The following is a 5906-nucleotide window of genomic DNA, read 5'->3' as shown; positions in this document are numbered from 1 at the left end:
GGATTAAAGGTGTGCGACACCACCGCCCGGCACAAATTACATTTTTAAATGATCTGCATAATCACAATACCCAAAACAAGAGTAGAAACATGCATATAATGTAATGAAAAAATATTAAATTTGTATGTATCAATAAACCAAAAATCCATACCAAATATTTTGAGATTAATAATTGCCTTTTCTATTAAAGTGGATTCAACAGTCTCCAGTTTATCTTACCATTTCCATATTATATCATCCACTTTCCTTTAGAAAGGGATATTTGAATTTAACTCCTTTGTTTAGATTTTTACCTGACTATGACCAATAACAACTTGTAACCAATCCCCTTAAAATGATAACAAAGATCCATAAACTAACTTTTGGATATGTGGAAATTGTTTTCTTTCGACTGCTTCCTTTTGTCTGGGGTTCTGAAATCTTTGGGGAAAACATTGAGAAAAATCAGGATAATGGATAAGTTTAATGGAGTAGACTGTGAAACTGGATTATCTCAGCCAACATTGAAACTCTTCTGGATGCAGAACTCTGAGGAAACTACAACAGAGGTGCTCCGAGATGTTGGATTATTTGGGTCATCTATTTTTATTGGTGTCTGGTTCCCTTGCTCTTGAAATATATGAACTTCTAAAGGTAGTATACACATCTATATTAACATAAGTATAGACTATGCATTGTACAAAAGTCATCCAAAGATAATTTCTTGTTTTATGTTTGAGCAGGTAAAACATACATCATGTTTCTTATATTTTTCTAGGTTTATTTTTTTATGTTTGTAGCCAGGAATTTTAGAGTACCTTCCTAGATCAAACATGATTATGTTCAACCTTAAACGAATCCATAGCCTTTAATTTTCTGTGGGAACAGAAGATAACCTCTATCCCAAAGCAACACATCTTTCAATTCTATTTTGAAATCAAGACATTTTTAAATATATAGGTGAGTTTAATCCACCAGCCTCCACAATCCATTGTTCTTAGCAACTACCACTGATTCATAAGCAATGAAAAAAATTAAAGACAGCATAATAACACACAAGATTCAGATTCCCCATATATTTTCCATCTTTGAATGGCTTTCTCTTTTATAATACTTTATTCATTTATTTTATTAATTTTTTTAATTAAAAATTTCTGCTTCCCTTTTCCCTCCCCTTAACCCCCTTCCCACACCCCAATCCCCTTCCCCTCCCTCTTCAGTCCAAAGAGCACTCAGGGTTCCCTGCCCTGTGAGCAGTCCAAGGTCCTACCCCCTCCATCCAGGTCTAGGAAGGTGAGCATCCAAACCAGCTAGGCTCCCACAAAGCCAGTACATGCAGTAGGGTCAAAACTCAGTGCCATTGTCCTTGGCTTCTCAGCAGCCCTCATTGTCCACCATATTCAGAGAGTCCGGTTTTATCCCATGCATTTTCAGTCCCAGTCCAGCTGGCCTTGGTGATCTCCTAATAGATCAGCCCCACCGTCTCAGTGGGTGGGCGCCCCCTTGCGGTCTTGACTTCCTTGCTCATGTTCTCCATCCTTCTTTCCTCATTTGGACCTTGGGAGCTCAGTCCAGTGGTCCAATGTGGGTCTCTGTCTCTATCTCCATCCATCGCCAGATGAAAGTTCTATGGTGATATGCAAGATATTCGTTAGTATAACTATAGGATCGGGCCATTTCAGGCTCTCTCTTCTCAGCTGCCCAAGGACTTAGTTGGGTACATCTCTCTGAATCCCTGGGAACCCCTCTAGAGTCAAGGCTCTTGCCAACCCTAAAATGGCTCCTTTAATTAAGATATATACTTCCCTGCTCCCATATCCATCCTTCCAATATCCCAACCATCCCATTCTCCCAAGTTCTCCCTATTCTCACTTTTCTCTCCCCATCTCCCCTATCCCCCATCCCACCCCACCCCACCCCCCAGTTCCCAAATTTTTGCCCAGCAATCTTGACTACTTCCAATATCCAGGAGGATAACTATATGTTTTTCTTTGGGTTCACCTTCTTATTTAGCTTCTCTAGGATCATGAATTATAGGCTCAATGTCCTATATTTATGGCTAAAACCCAATTATGAGTGAGTACATCCCATGTTCATCTTTTTGGGTCTGGGTTACCTCACTCACGAAAATGTTTTCTATTCCTTTTTAAAGACTTTACTATTTTTAAACTATTTTATCTTATCCTTTCCTTCTCAGGCCTATGTATATATATATATTTTTTTTTTGGTTTTTCGAGTCAGGGTTTCTCTGTAGCTTTGGAGCCTGTCCTGGAACTATGTATAATTTTTAAACACATTGAAACCTGTTTAGATGTTTCTTCCATCTGGATGTGATTTTACTGAGCATCTGTATTGTTCTCTGATTGCATGAAATGAATGTTAAACTGTTATGTCAGCCTCTGGTGTGGCTCAGTTCAACACATGACACTAGCACATAGCAGTTGGCAGCTGGCTCTATTCTGCAAGCATTTGCCAGGATATGTGTCTCTCTGTGTTGTAGCTGGCATGAGAATGTGAGACTAAGAAGCCACATTTGGCTCCATTCTAGTGTGTTTGAAAAAAATTTTCTTAAGCATTGCCACGTTTTATTTGGATATTTATAGCTGGATTTTGGGCACCATTTGTTGGTGGAATTTCTGTGTCCCACCAGTCAACTCTGTCTTGCCAGCCAGCTCCCAAACAACCATACTGAGATTTATTATTAGTTATAAATTCTCAGCTGATAAGCTTGGTGCTAACTAGCTCTTACAACTTAAATTACCCGTATTTCTTATCTATGCTCTACGACTTTTTTTTTTTTTTAGCATGGCATGCTCATCTCCTGATCTTTCTATCTGGCTTGTGACTCCCCATTTCTCCACCTTTCTTTTTCCCAGTGTCCTCTCAGTTTGGCTTTATCATGTAACCTCTTCGTGCCTAGCTGTTGACCAGTCAGCTCTTTATTAAACCAATGATAGTAATTTATTTTTACAATGTATAAAAAGAATTATTTAATAGCATCAACTAAAGATGATTTTTGTTCTATTTTTGAGCAGGTAAAAGACATCTATTAAATTTAGAAGTACATTGGCACTGCATAGCTATAATACAAATCTTTTTCCTCAAAATGAAAGAATGACATGTAATAATATGTCATGAGTACTTTGTAGCCAACAAGATATATCATTTTTCATTCAGTCTCAGAGCTGTTCCCATAGTAGAAGGGTCAACACATATGCCACCTATTCCTGTAGTCTTTCTTGGTTTCTTTTCTCATGTCTGTAACCAAGATTTTTCAGGAGGTCTTCTCTGATCAAATTTTATCTTTATTAATGTGGAAGAGAAACATAACTTTATGTTTACTGTGGAAAAAAGGTATAACCTCTCCCCCAAAGCAATTTATTTTCCAAATCTTATTTTTAATTTAAGTCATTCTTAAAATACATAGATTGGTTTAATTCAGCAGGTTGTATAAACCAAAGTCTCTCAATAGCTATTATTTTTGTTCATTAGCATTTTGAAAAATACTATTAATAAAGCAACATATAAGGTCCAAGCTCCCTGTGTTATGATATTTCCCTTCCTGTTGAGGCTAATTTTTATTACTTTAGTCTCCTTTTAAAGACTTTATTATTTTTTAAATATTTTCTATGACTATACCTATTTCATTTCCTTTATTTAACACCTTTTTCATATTATTTCTTTATAACATTTTTCTTTGTCTGAATCTGACTTTATTAAGTGCCCACAGAGCTCTCTGATGGCACCAGAGAAATCTTAAACTGCCATGTCAGCTGCCACATGGTTCACCTTAGTGCATGATGCTAGTAGCTAGCTTCATTCCATAAGAAACAGATGGGAGCCAGTCTCTGCATGCCACTGAGCACTGGGCAGCATGGTAGATGGTAGGACTAAGAATATACATTCTGCTCTTTGTCCAGAACTTTCCTTAGCTTTCTCAGGCCCTATATTTGTGTACTCATGGAGGATGCTATATGTAGTATGATTTTTTTTTGGTCAGGACCACCAGCCCACAATAAAATGACACAGAAACTTACTATTAATTATAAAAGCACAGCCTCAGCTTAAACTTGTAGCACTAGCTCTTCTAACTTAAATTTTTATTAATCTACATTTTACCATTTTTTAACCTTTCTTATATTCTGCATGTCTGATTTCCTGCATCTCCATGGTGTGTCCTGCATGACTCCAATCATCTCTTCTTTTTTTCTACTCCTAAAAATACTGCCTATACCTCATGCCTAGTTATTGGCCTTTCAGCTTTTTATCACACCAATCACAGCAAATATATCTTCACACAGTGTACAAATACCCCACAACAAAAGATATTTTAAAAAATCAAACAGCATACATCTTGTTTCCAATCATACAAAGACTCACTGTAATTATAAGACTGGAACTCCTTACCATATATATCTAATTCTATAAAACTTAACTAAAGTAAGACTATTTAATTTCCTTCCCTTCCCTTTAATATTTGGTTTAGTCTCTCTATGTTTTATTATCTTCATTGAACATGGACAATCTATTCTTACTTCAGAGCTTTCTTAGTCACTCTTAATCACACTGGAAAATATATATACCCCTCCCCATCTCTCTGTGCTTGATATCTTGTTATTTATTTCTCATCACTATTTCTACTGCCTTTGCATAATCTTTCCTAATCATGATAGTATAATGTTCCATATCACTCTTTTTTGAATTACTTTTAATTTTTCATAAAAGAAAATGATTAAATTAATATTTGAGTCCAGGAGTTTCATTCATATAGTTCAGGACTATAAAATTTAAAAATAAGTTATATGAACATAAAGAAAGCCTAGCTATTATATTATTCATGTTTTTCATTATCTTTTCATCAGCTGAAGGGCATTTAGGTTGTGTACTATTTTTATATATGATAAATACAACATCAATGAACATGACTGAGAAATTACTTGTGGCATAGGATATCAAATTTTTTGGTCATATGGATTGCAGTGGTATAGATGGCTCATATATTAGGTTTAATTTTGGTGTTTTCAGGATTGTATACACTTTTTTTTATATAGGAGCTGGATCCAGAAGCAATCTCACCAATAGTGAATGAGTATTATATTTCTTCACATACCCTAGCATTTGTCATCAGTTGTTTGGTTGATCTTTGCGATTCTGACTGGGGTAAGATTAAATCTCAAATTTTGCATTTCCTTAGGTGCTAGGAACAATGGATAATTTTTGGAGATATTTCTTAGTCTTTATTTTTTTCTTTTGAGAACTCTCTCTCTTTTCAGGTCCCAGGCCACTTTTTGAAAGTCCGTTTGCTTGTTTGTTTTTTCACTCTTTCATTGATGTAGGTGGGTCTTCTTTCTATGTGTTGCCTTTATTGGTTAATTAATAAAGAAAACTGCTTGGCCTGATAGGTCAGAACACAGGTGGGTGGAGTACACAGAACAGAATGCTGGGAAGAAAGGAAGTGAGGCAAACGTCATGCCTCTCCTCTCTGAGATGGATGCAGGCTAGAATCTTTCCTGGTAAGCCACCACCTCGTGGTGCTACACAGATGATTAGAAATCGGTTAATCAAGATACAAAATTTGCCAATAAGAGGCTGGGACTAATGGGCCAGGCAGTGTTTAAATGAATACAATTTGTGTGTTGTTATTTTGTGTTGTAAAGCTAGCCATGTGGGAGCTGGGTGGGACGAAAAGCAGGCCTGCCTGCAATTCCTCACTACATTTCATCTTTAATTATTGTATATTCTTCATATTACTACAGTAGGAAGTCTTATAGCTAGTGGTTACCTGCCCACTGGGGTGTTGCCTCTTATACTATACATGCTGATATAGAACCCGTATCTGGTCTCTTATCCGGCCTCTCTGGTTCCAGTTGTGGATTTCAGTTTCTGATCTCCATTCCAGCAGAAGATTCTGATTTGTGAGTTTACCC

Source organism: Microtus ochrogaster, unplaced genomic scaffold (assembly GCF_000317375.1).
Source record: "Microtus ochrogaster isolate Prairie Vole_2 unplaced genomic scaffold, MicOch1.0 UNK36, whole genome shotgun sequence".
In the NCBI taxonomy this organism is placed as follows: domain Eukaryota; kingdom Metazoa; phylum Chordata; class Mammalia; order Rodentia; family Cricetidae; genus Microtus; species Microtus ochrogaster.
Note: the sequence above shows the minus strand (reverse complement) of the source record.